Consider the following 13,914-nt stretch of genomic DNA (forward strand, 5'->3'; position numbering starts at 1 on the left):
TTGTACAACCACTTTGGAAATCAATTTGGCTCTTTCTCAGAAAATAGGGAATAAATCTACCTCAAGGCCCAGCTAAGCAACTCTTGGGCATATAGCCAAAAGAAGCTTCAGCATGCCACAAGGAGACTTGCTCAACTATGTTCATAGCAGATTTATTCATAATAACCCCTAACTGAAAACTACCTAGATATCCCTGAACAAATGAATATATTAAGGAAATGTGGTACATTTATTTAGAGATTGGAGTATTACTCAGCCATTGAAAACAATATCAAGAAATTTTCAGATAAATGAATGGAACTAAAAAACATCATCTTGAGTGAGGTAACCCAGACCTAGAAAGACCTAGAAAGAAAGTATGCACTCAATTATAAGTGAATATTAGCCATAATGAATAGAATAACCATGCTACAAAACACAGACCCAAAGAAGTTAAACAAGAAAGAAGACCCAGTAAGGGATTCTAGAATGACACTAAGTAGGGGAAAGAGATTAGACATCGGAAGTGGATGGAGGAATGGCATTGGGTGGAGAAACTTATAGGGTTGGGGACAGGAACGATGAAGTAAGGGGAGGAAAAAGGGAGAGACAACTGGATTGGCTGGGGATAGAATTTCTGGACAAGCTAGAAACTTAGGACAATGGGACTCCTAGGAATCTGTGAGGGTGACTTCATATGATTTTAGAATCTTAGTAATTGGGGACATGAAACCTGAGCTACCTATTTCCTGTAACCAGGCAAGACTTCCAGTGGAGGAACTGGGGCACCAAGCCACCACAAAATCTTAGAAACACACTCTTTCCTCCCTAAAAATGTTTAGGGGTAAAAGATGGAGCAAAATTTGAGGGATAAGGCCAGCCAATGACTGGCCCAGCTTGAGACCCATGCCATGAGTGAGAGACAACTCCTGACACTATTAACAATATTGTGCTATACTCAGGAGTCTAGCATAACTGTCATCAGAGAGGTTTCACCCAGCAACTAATGGAAACTGATGCAGAGACTCCCAGACAAACATAAAGTAGAGCTTGAGGAATCCTGTAAAAGAGGGGGGAGGAAGAATTGAAAGAGCCACAGGGGCCAACAACATCACAAAAACACTCAATAGAATCAAATAGCCCAATAATCTCATAAAGGCTCATACAGCATTGACTGTTAACCAGAGAGCATGCATGGATAGACATAAGCCCTCTGTACATATGTAATATTTTTGCAGCTGGGTATTCATGTGGGAATTCTAAGGTGAGGGAAGGCCCTATCTCTGACTACATTATTGGCCTTTGTATCTGTTCCACCTAACTGGGCTGTCTTGTCTAACCTTAGTAGAAGATGTGCCTAAACTTACTGAAACTTGATGTGCCAATTGATACTTGTGGGAAGCTTCCACTCTTCTGAAGATGAGGGAAGGAAAGGTGGATGGAGTGGGAGGGCAGATGAGAGAGAAGTAGTGTAAGGAGAGGGGGGAGGGTAAGCTGAGATTAGGATGTAAAGTAAGTAAATAAATAAATTATAATAAAAGATAATGGCTTAGAGATGGATCTTATAGACATTTTTCTATTGAAGATTCCCCCTTTCACATAACTCTAGCTCATATCAAATTCATATAAGACTAGCCAGCCCAGTACTATTGTTACTACAACCTCTCGAGTAACTGGATTTTTCCTATAAAGCATTAATATATATTAAAATGCTTAATATATTATATAATAAAATGCTTAATGATCGTGCTTAAGATAAGTTGCTTTTGATTCACTTCTTAAAGTCAAGCATATTATTGTTTAATAATAAAATTTGCATATTATAGTCAGTAAGATATTTTTCAGATGTTTATATTTAAGACTGTTCTTACATGAAACACACACCTGGGTTCCCTAGTATATCGGAGATAAAATCAAATGTTTAACACTATGTTATTGTTCACATCTAAGACCACAGCCTCAATAGAATGTAATCTCATCTCTAACACATTTTCTATGAAAACAAAACAAAGAAAAATATCCCCACTTAGTGTTATGGGGGCATAAAGACATTCTGGAGAAGACTGCCAATAAGAGTTTCACATAGATAGATGCAGCACAAGTGAAGAAATATACCCAGGTTTTAATGTGTGGCATGACACATATTAAATTTTGAAATAACAACAATTCTTGAGTATCATTTTTTATTCCGCTTCTGTAATATGTGCCTGAGAATCACCTTCTCAGAGACTAGAGGCTTGCCTTATTTTAGCGCATGAATTTGGGGAGTTTAGTCATGCGTGGATAACACTGCCTTTAATTTCTGGTTGGGCATGGGGATAGCACAGGATGGTAGAAGCATGGGGTTTGCAGTACTATTTATTTTGTGACTAGAATGTGAAAGTAGAAGGGAGAGACCCAAGTTCCACAATCCCCTTGGGAACAAGCTCAGAACAACTAAAGCACCTTCATTGGGCTGAAACTTTTAAAGTTTTCTCTACTTTCAGGATAACAGGCCTTGAATCCCTACTACTGAGGGGAAAGCCAACGTCTAAACTATAGCAGTTGTGGAATGATTTTTATAGAAGACAGAAACCTGACATGCTTAACTGTGGTTTCTAACAAAACTGGTTTTTATTTGTACATTTGGAAGTCTAGGGAAACTTCCTGATCCTCCTGATTGATGATTTTCCTGTGGACCTTGTAGTTGCTAAACCTCCTTAGCAGTATCAGTTGAGGGAAACTGTCCAAGGGCATACACCACTTCTGGCCTAATAGTAGAGTAAGCATGGTTCACAATGAGATTAACCTTGTTATCAAATATCGATGTTAACAGGATTATTTACTGCTAATTATAGAATCATGGCTTCTGAGTTTCTTGGCCTCATTGACCTCACTGAGAAGCATCCTTGTTAATGAAGATGACCCTTATTAACTAAATTCCTGATGTAATTGGTTAGCATTTGTTTGCTTAAATGGTTATTTTTTTCTCACACTCTGGTATCACTAGTGGAAATATCAGGGTTAATAACATCTAAATGAGTCAAATAACTGAAACAAATTGCTTTGTGAGCAAATTGTTGATAGAAAACATTAAACAACAATCCTTTCATTAAAAACAATATGCTCTCAGCACATTATATTTATGAGACAAGTGTTAAGAAATTATTTCATTATATGATAATTTTATAGCTTTTAACATTAGGTATAACACATTAAAATATACAAATTAAAAGAAAGATCGTGAGAGATGGCTCAGTAATTAAGAGTTCTTGGAGATCTTATGCAGGGCCTAAACTTGGTTCCCAGTGCCAATACGGTGGCTCAAAACTGTCTATTACTCCAACTCCAGAAGCTCAGACTTTATATTCTGGTCATTGTGGGTACTGCATACATACAGTGCATATGCATATATGTAGTAAAAATATACACAGAAAATTTAAAAAAGAATATAATAAAATGCTTCTTTTGTAGAACTCTTTGAAATAAAATAACTTTTTGTGGGCTTGATTAGTTTATAATTTTTTTTAACAACTTTATTTTAAGAAACAAAGATATATGTACAGATATTAAGCATTTTTTGCATAAAAGTATACAATACATTTTTGTAAGTACTTTTTTTTTTTAAAGGTTTGATAGTGTGATCAAATGAGCATAAAGTACATATGAAACAAGATGCAACCTGGAAATAGTCAAAGTTTTCTTGGTGTATAAAGATTTTTGTTTTTAACAATGAGCAAACAGTACATGTAATACAGGGTGCAACCCGGGATTTGTCAATGTGTTCTTGGTGGGTAAGGATTGAGCATGACTTTTTTTTTCTTTTTTTCTAGGACTTCATACAGTCTGAGTTGTTTCTGGGGCAGTGCGAGCCTCTGGGCTTAGCATCCCACTATCAGTGACTGCATATTATGTCTGTTCTTTTGTGACTGGGTTATCACACTCAGGATGATATTCTCTAGATGCAGCCATTTTCTTAAGAATTTGGTTAAGTCATTGTTTCTGGTGGCTGAGTAGTATTCCATTGTGGAAATGTACCACAATTTTTGTATCCATTCATCTACTGAAGGACATCTGGGTTCTTTCCAGCATCTGGCTATTATAAATAGAGCTGCTATGAACATTGTGGTGCATATATCTTTGTTGTGTATTAAAGTGTCTCTGGGGTATATGCCCAGAAGTGGAATAGCTGGGTCTTCAGGTACTATGTCCAATTTTCTGAGGTATCGCCAGACTGATTTCCAGAGTAGCTGTATTAGTTTACAACCCCACCAACAGTGGAGAAGTGTTCCTCTTTCTCCGCAACCTCGCCAACATCTGTTGTCATCTGAGTTTTGGGTCTTGGCCAATCTGACTGGTGTGAGGTGGAATCTCAGGGTTGTTTTGATTTGCATTTCCTTGATGGCTAAGGATGTTGAGCACTTTCTCAGATGTTTCTCAGCCATTCCACATTCCTCAACTGAAAACGTTTTGTTTAGCTCTGTACCTCATTTTTTAATAGGGTTGTTTGATTCTCTGGTGTCTAGCTTTTTGAGCTCTTTGATGTGGAGTTGGTAAAGATCTTTTCCCATTCTGTTGGCTGCCGTTTTGTTTTCTCAACAATGTCTTTAGCCTTACAGAAACTTTGCAATCTCATTAAGTCCCATTTGTTAATCTTTGACCTTAGAGCTTGAGCCATTGGTCTTTTGTTCAGAAAATTTTCTCTGCTGCCTATGTGTTCTAAGGTTTTCTTTACTTTCTCATTTAATAGTTTTAGTGTATCTGGTTTAATGTGGAGATCTTTGAACCACTTACACTTGAGCTTTGTACAAGGAGATAAGAAAGGGTCTATTTTCATTCCTTTGCATGCTGAGTGCCAGTTGGACCAACACCATTTGTTGAATAGACTGTCCTTTTTCAATCGAATGTTTACCGCTCCTTTTTCAAAAATCAGGTGACCATATACGTGAGGGCTCATTTCTGGATCTTCTATTCTATTCCATTGCTCCACATGCCTATTTCTGTACCAGTACCATGCAGTTTTCAGCACAATTGCCTTGTAATATAGCTTGAGGTCAGGGATAGTGATTCCTGCAGATGTTTTCTTGTTGTTGAGGATAGATTTCGCTATTCTAGGTCTTTTGTTATTCCATATGAAATTGCACATTGATCTTTCCAACTCAATGAAGAACTCGGTTGGAATTGTGATGGGGATTGCATTGAATCTGTAAATTGCTTTTGGTAGGATGGCCATTTTTAAAATGTTGATTCTTCCAATCCATGAGCATGAGAGATCTTTCCATTTTCTGAGATCATCCTTAATTTCCTTCTTTAGAGGTTTGAAGTTCTTGTCATACAGGTCCTTCTTAGTTAGAGTCACACCAAGGTATTTCATGGTTTTTGTGATGATTGTGAAGGGTACCTTTTCCCTAATTCCTTTCTCCACATGTTTGTCCTTTGAGTATAGAAAGGCTACTGATTTGTTTGAGTTAATTTTGTATCCAGCCAATTTCCTGAACTTGTTTATCAGCTGTAGGAGTTCTCTGGTGGAATTTTTGGGGTCACTGAAGTACACTATCATGTCATCAGCAAAGAGTGATGTTTTTATCTCTTCCTTTCCGATTTGTATCCACTTGATCTCCTTTTGCTGTCTAATTGCTCCAGCCAGGACTTCCAGTACTATGTTGAATAGGTAGGGGGAGAGTGGGCAGCCTTGTCCAGTCCGTGATTTTAGTGGGATTGCTTCAAGTTTCCCACCGTTAAGTTTGCTGTTGGCTGTTGGTTTGCTGTATATTGCTTTTATTATGTTTAGGTATGGACCTTGGATTCTTGTTCTTTCCAGGACTTTTAACATGAAGGGGTGTTGAATTTTGTCAAATGCTTTCTCAGCATCTAGTGAGATGACCATGTGATTTTGTTCTTTAGTTTGTTTATATGGTGGGTTACATTGATGGATTTCCTTATATTAAACCGTCCCTGCATCTCAGGGATGAAGCCTACTTGGTCATGGTGAATGATCGTTTTGATGTGTTCTTGGATTCGGTTTGCAAGGATTTTGTTGAGTATTTTTGCATCAATGTTCATAAGTGAGATTGGTCTGAAGTTCTCTTTTTTTGTTGGGTCTTTGTGTGGTTTAGGTACAAAGGTTATTGTAGCCTCAAAAATGAGTTAGGTAGTATTCCATCTGATTCTATCTTGTGGAATATTTTGTAGAGTATTGGTGTTATATCCACAATAAATGTCTGATAAAATTCCGCATTGAACCCATCTGGACCTGGGCTTTTTTTGGTTGGGAGGCTTTTGATGACTTCTTCTATTTCTTTAGGTGTTATGGGATTATTTAGAAGTTTTACTTGGTCCTGGTTTAACTTTAGGATCTTGTATCTGTTTAGGAATTCGTCCATTTCCTCCAGATTTTCCAATTTTGTGGAGTATAAGTTTTTGTAGTAGGGTCTTATGATTTCTTGAATTTTCTAAGTTTCAGTTGTTATGTCTCCACTTTACTTTCTGATTTTGTTAATTTGTATACTCTCTTCTTGCCCTCTAGTTAGTCTGGCTAGGGGTTTAGCAATCTTGTTAATTTTCTCAAAGAACCAGCTCTTGGTTTTGTTGTTTTTTTCAATGGTTCTTTTTGTTTCTATTTGGTCTATTTCTGCTCTAATTTTGATTATTTCTTGCCGTCTACTCTTCCTGGGTGTATCTGCTTCCTTTTGTTCTAGGGCTTTTAGCTGTGCTGTCAATTTGCTGATGTATGCTCTCTCCAGTTTCTTTTTGGAAGCACTTAGGGCTATGAGTTTTCCTCTCAGTACTGCTTTCATTGCATCCCATAGGTTTGGGTATGTTGTGTTTTTGTTTTTGTTGAATACTAGAAAATCCTTTATTTCTTTCTTTATTTCTTCTTTGACCCTGCTATTGTTTAACAGAGCGTTGTTTATTTTCCATGTGTATGTGGGCTTTTTGTTGTTTTTGTTGTTGTTAAAGACTAGCCATAGACCATGGTGATCTGAGAGGATGCATGGGAGTATTTCAATCTTCTTATATCAATTGAGGCTCGTTCTGTGTCCAATTATGTGGTCAATTTTTGAGAAGGTGCCATGGGGTGATGAGAAGAAGGTGTATTCTTTTACTTTAGGATGATATGTTATGTAGATATCTATTAATTCCCGTTTTTTCAAAGTCTCTGCTAGTTTTACAGTGTCCTTGTTCAATTTCTGTTTCCATGATCTGTCCATTGGTGAGAGTGGGGTATTAAAGTCTCCCACTATTATTGTGTGGGGTGAAATGTATTTTTTGAGTTCTAGTAGGGTTTCTTTTATGAATGTGGGTGCTTTTTTATTTGGAGCATATATGATAAGGATTGAGAGTTCCTCCTGACAGATTTCCCCAGTAATGAGTAAAAAGTGACCTTCCTTACCTTTTTTATAACTTTTGGTTGGAAATTTACTTTATTTGATATTAGAATAGCCACTACAGCTTGCTTCTTGGGGTGTTTGCTTGGAAGTTTTTTTTCCCACCCTTTTACTCTGAGTCTGTCTTTGTCTCTGAGATGAGTTTCCTGTATGCAGCAAAATGCTGGATTTTGTTTATATATCCAGTCTGATAGCCTATGTCTCTTTATTGGTTAGTTGAGTCCATTTATGTTAATAGATATCAAGGAATGGTTGTTTCTGTTTTCTGCTATTATTGCTCTTGTGGGTTGAGTTGTGTCTGTGTCTTTTTCTTCTTTTGCTTTTATTGTTTAGGAGTTTTCTTCTTTTTACTAGGACGTAGTTCCCCTCATTGTATTGGGTTTTCCACCTATAATTCATTGTAGTGCTGGGTTTGTGGTCAGATATTGTGCAAATTTTGATTTGTCTTGAAATAACTTCATCTCTCCATCGATGGTGATTGATAGTTTTGCTGGGTATAGCAGCTTGGGCTGGCACTTGTGCTCTCTTAGGGTTTGCAGGATGTCTGTCCAGGCTCTTCTAGCTTTCATAGTCTCTGTTGAGAAATCGGGTGTGATTCTGATTGGTCTGCCTTTATATGTTACCTGACCTTTTTCCCTTACTGCTTTTAGTATTCTTTCTTTGCTTTGGGCATTGGTGTTTTGACTATTATTTATTGGGAGGTATTTCTTTTCTGGTCCAACCTATTTGGAGTTGTGAAGGCTTCTTTTATGCTCGTGGTCATCTCATTCTTGAGGGTTGGGACGTTTTCTTCTATGATTTTGTTGAAGATATTTACTGTGCCTCTTAGTTGATACTCTTCTCTCTCTTCTATTCCTATTATTCTTCGGTTCGGTCTTCTCATTGCGTCCTGTATTTCCTGGACATTTTGGGTTAGGAGCTTTTTGTTTTTTGCATCTTCTCTGGCTTTTTTGTCTATGTTTACAATGTTGTTTTCTGCCCCTGAGATTCTTTCTTCCATCTCTTGTAGTCTATTGGAAATGCTTGCTTCTGTGACTCCTGATTTCTTTTTTAGGTGTTCTACCTCTAGGGTTATCTCTTTTAGTGTTTTCTTTATTGTGTCAATTTCCGTTTTAAATTCCTTCTTCCATTCCTTCATCTCTTTGGTTCTGTTTTCCTCTAGTTCTTTGAGTTCTTTTAGTGTTTTTCTTGTTTCTTCTTTAAAATCTTCTGATTCTTTTTGCTTTTCCTCCCGTTCTTGTTTAAGTATCTCTATCAGCGTCTTTAAGTATGATTTCAGGTCTGCGTCTTCTTTTTCTGGAGTGTTTGGCATTCCAATGTTTGCTGTTATGGGAGAGCTGGGTTCTGGTGTTGCCAGGTTGTCTTGGTTTCCTTGGGATATACTCTTTCGCTTTCCTCTTGCCATCTTGTTGTCAGTGATATGTTCTTGCCTTTCCCTTGTATCTGATCTGTGTCCCTGGATCTCCACTGGTCCAGGTGGCAGATGGGCCGAGCCCTGTTCTTCGCCCCAGAATCGCTGGGTGGAAGCAGAGTTTCCCATGCTGTGTCCTTGGACCCTGGATGGGGCAAAGCGGGGGCGCGCTTTCCTTTCGCACTCCGCAGAGATCTCTCTGTTCTCTGGCTGCCCAGATTTCCTATTCAACAGTCTTTAAAACTTTAGGAACTGCTGGTCCAGGTGGCAGTTGGGTCGAGCCCTGTTCTGCGCCCCAGAATAGCTGGTGGAAACAGAAGTTCCAAATTTGTGTTCCTGGTCCCTGGATCAGGCAGGGCAGGGGGGGTGTGCTTTCCATGCGCACTCCGCAGAGATCTCTCTGCTCCCTGGCTGCCTAGATCTCCTACTCACCAGTCTTTAACACTTTATGAACTGCTAGTTTGGGTTGCAGATGGGCCAAGCCCTGTTCTGCCATTTATAATTTTGTTCTTCCCATAGGGTTGCAGACCCTTTCAGCCTTTTCAGTCATTTCTCTAGCTCCTTCATTGGCGAGTTCCTTGTGTTCAGTCTGATGGTTAGCCGCAAACATCCTCCTCTGTATCAGTATGGCTCTGGCAGGGCCTACGATGAGCAACTAAAACACCAGTCAATGAGTTCACATGGAGAAACCCATGGCTCCAGGTACATATGCAGCAGAGATAGCATTCTCTGGCATCAGTAGGAAGAGAGGCCTTTTGTCCAGTGAAGGTTTCTTTCCCAAGTATAGGGAGATGCTAAGGCACTGAGAGTAGAGAGGGTTTGGGAGAGGGAGCAACTTCATGGAAGCCATGAGAGGGAGAAGGGAAGCGGAAAGGGGAGGGGATTGGGGGAAAGAGGATAACATCTGAAATGTAAATACAGAAAATATCCAATAAAAAGTTAAAAAAATAATCTTTTGTGATAATATCAAAGATAGCAGAAAAATATCCAAATATCCATTCAAAAACTATCTAGCTATACATAAACAGTCCATTAAGAAATTTGATGTTTTTTGAGTTCTAAATTCTGTCCCCATGACACACTGTCAAATTAGTTATAGTAGTTTGAACAAAAATTTACCATAAAAATATGTAATACTCTATACATTAAGAAAATTTAGAATCAGGAACATCTATGTGATTTGTTCAATAAAATATAAATACTGCAAATATATTGTAGAAATTGCTAAAATATTAAATAAAAATGTGCAATCACTATTTTAGAAGGCTATAAGATAATGATATTATTAAATATTAAAAACCACTGATGTTGAAAGAAGAACTAAATAAATTAAAAGTGTTCTGGTAAACTGACTATCAAAATCAGGGAAGAACATTCAGAATTAAAGAAATATTCTAATTGGCAGAGAATTGATTTAACCTGTTACAATTATATTGTAAAAGCATACTTGTTTTTTTTAAGAAAGCAATGGAAAGTCATATAGAAATAAAGCCAACATAGTCACCAATGAAACGAAGTAATATCTCTATGTAAATCTCCAATAAGAGATATAACTCAAAATTTTGTACACACACACATATATTTATATATTCATATATATATTATGTGAACCCAGTGGATGAGAAATTAGTATAGGATAAAATTTCTATCTTATGCTAGCCATAAAATTTAGTTTGTTTATTAAATAATGCTAAGTAGGTATATGTTGATTTAAACATTTAACTATTTTATCAAACTATATTTTTGTTTTAATTTCCTTTAGTTATCATAATAATTAAAAACTTGACTTCAATGACTAGTTAAAAATTAAATTTATAAATAGTATAATAAATGAGCATAGCATAAATTATTATTATTGATAAATAATATTTCAAGGTACACAAATTAATAGCAAATACAAACAACACATTATAAAACATTACAAATTATTATAAATACATGGAAATTACTAGATTAATTTTTATGCAGAGAAATATACATTGTGGTCATTGAATTTGGTCTTTTCTTCCTTTTAATCTGTTTGAACACAATTAAAAACAAGTAATCAATAATATTTAATTTGAAGCTTTGTAAAAAAATAAGCCATAAATTCAGAGACACATTGTCTGAGTCACTATAATAACATTTGTAATTAGAGAAACAGAAAATATAAATAAAATCAAATTCAACCACATTATGTGGTATTATATAGAAGAAAAAGCATAGGGAGGGGTAAGTTTGTCATGTCTGTATTGTTGAGGTTTGGTCTGTTGCAATGTACTGTAATGTCAAGACTTTTTTTTTAATTGGATATGTTTTATTTACGTTTTACATGTCATCCTCTTTACTGGTTTCCATCCAGGAATCCCCTATACAGTGATACCCCCCCTGCTTCTAAGAGGGCGCTACTCCACCAACCTACCACCTCCAGTTTCCGCGCTCCGAAATTCCCCTGTCCTGGGGAATCTGAAAGACTAAAGTATCAGCATTTTGATCTTCCTTCTTCTTGAACTTCATGTGACCTATGAATTGTATGTTGGGTAATTTGTGCTTCAAGGCTAATATCCACTTATCAGTGAGTGCATACAGTGTGCATTTTTTTTCTTTTTGTCATTGGGTTACCTCACTCAGGATGATATTTTCTAGTTCCATCTATTTGCCTAAGAATTTCATAAAGTCATTGTCTCTAATAGCTGAGTAGTACTGCATTGTGTAAATGTACCACATTTTCTGTATCCATTCCTTTGTTGAAGGACATCTGGGTTATTTCCAGCTTCTGGCTATTATAAATAAGGCTGTTATGAACATGGTGGAGCATGTGTCCTTGTTAGATGTTAGAGCTTCTTTTGGGTATATGTTCAGAAGTGGTATAGCTGGGTCCTCACATAGTACTATGTCCAATTCTCTGAGGACCTTCTAGACTATATTCCAAAGTGGTTGTACCAGTTTACAACCCCACCAACAATGGAGGAGTGTTCCTTTTCCTCCACATCCACACCAGCATCTGCTGTCACCTAAGTTTTTTATCTTAAACTATTCTGACTGATATGAGATAGAATCTCAGGGATTTTTGATAGATATTTCCCTGATGACTAAGAATGTTTAACATTTCATTAGGTGCTTCTTAACCACTCAATACTCTTCACTTGTGAATTCTTTGTTTAGCTCTGACCCCCATTTTAATAGGGTTATTTTATTCTCTGAACTCTAACTTCTTGTGTTTTTGTATATATAATATTAGCCCTACATCAAATGTAGGATTGGTAGAGATCTTTCCCCAAACTGTTGGCTGTCATTTTGTCCTAATGGCAATGTCCTCTGCCTACTAGAAATTTTGCAATTTTTTGAGGACCCATTTGTTGATTCTTGATCTTAGAGCATTAGCAATTGGTATTCTGTTGAGAAAAATTTCCCCAGTGCCTAAGTGTTCAAGGCTGTTTCCAAGTTTCACTTCTATTAGTTTGAGTGTATATGGTTTTGTGTGGAGGTCTTTGATTTACTTGGCTTTGAGCTTTTACATGGTAGTAAAAATGGATGGGTTTGCATTCTTCTACATGCTGACCTCCACTTGAACTAGCACATTTGTTGAAAATGCTATTTTCTATTCCACTGGATGGTTTTAGCTACTTTGTCAAAGATCAAGTGACCATAGATGTGTAGGTTTATTTGTGTTCCATTGATTTATCTGCTTGTCTCTGTACCAATACCATGCAATTTTTATCAAAAGTGATCTGTAATACAGATTGAGGTCAGGGATGGTGATTTCACTGGAAGTTCTCTATTGTTGAGAATAGTTTTAGCTATCCTGAGTTTTTTTTTTTTTTTTTATTATTCCAAATGAATTTGCAAATTGTTCTTTCTAACTCTATGAAGAATTGAGTTGAGATTTTGATGGGGAATCCATTGAATTCATAGACTGCTTTTGGATGATGGCCATTTGTACTATATTTATTCTGCCAGTCCATGAGCAAGAGAGATCTTTCCAGCTTCTGAGATCTTCAACTTATTTTTTAAGAGACTTCAAGTCCTTGTCATACTGATCTTTCACTTGCTTGGTTAGGTTCACATGAAGGTATTTTATATTATTTGTGACTATTGTGAAGGGCATTGTTTCCCTAATTTATTTATCAGTCTGTTTATACTTTGAGTAGAGAAAGGCTACTGATTTGTTCAAGTTAATTTTATATCCAGCCACTTTGCTGAAGTTGTTTATAAGCTATAGGAATTCTTTGGATACTATCTTATCTTCTGTAAATTGTGATATTTGAAATTCTTCCTTTCCAATTTGTATCCTTTAAATCTTCTTTTGTTGTCTAATAGCTCTGGCTAAGATTTCTAGTATTATATTGAATAGATAGGGAGAGAGGAGGCAGCCTTATTTAGTCCCTGATTTTAGTGGGATTGCTTCATGTTTTCCTCCATTTATTTTGCTGTTGACTACTACTTTGCTTGCATGTTTATGTATGGGCCTTGAATTACTTATTTTTCCAAGACTTCTAACATGAAGAGGTATTGAATTTTGTCAAATGTTTCTCAGAATCTGGTGAGATAATTATGTGTTTTTTCCCTGTTGATTTATTTATATACTGGATTACATTGATGGAGTAATGTGTGTCAAACCATCCCTGCATCCTTGGGATGAAGCCTACTTGATCATGGTGAATGGTCATTTTGATGTGGTATTAGCTTCAGTTTGCAATAATTTTATTGAGTATTTTTGCATCCATGTTCATGAAGGAAATTGTTCAGAAGTTCTCTTTCTTTGTAGGGTCTTTATGTCGTTTAGGTATGAGCATAATGGGCTTTGAAGAATGAGTTGGATAGTGTTCCTTCTGTTTCTTTTTTGTATAATAGTTTGGAGAGTATTGGTAGTAGGTCTTGTACATATGTCTGATAGAATTTAGCACTGAACCCATCTAGTCCTGGGCCTTTTTTTTTTGTTGTTGTTGTTGTTGGGAGGCTTTTGATGACTGCTTTTATTTCTCTAAGGAATTTGGGATAGTTTAGCTGGTCTATCTGATCCCAATATAACTTTGGTACCTGGCATCTGCTTAGAAAATTATCTATTTCATCCATATTTGTTGAGTATAGGCTTTTGTAGTAGAATCTGATGATTTCTTGAATTTCTTCAGTTTTTGTTGTTACATCTCCCTTTTAATTTCTGATGTTAATTTGGAT

Source organism: Micromys minutus (assembly GCF_963924665.1).
Source record: "Micromys minutus genome assembly, chromosome: 20".
Lineage (NCBI taxonomy): Eukaryota > Metazoa > Chordata > Mammalia > Rodentia > Muridae > Micromys > Micromys minutus.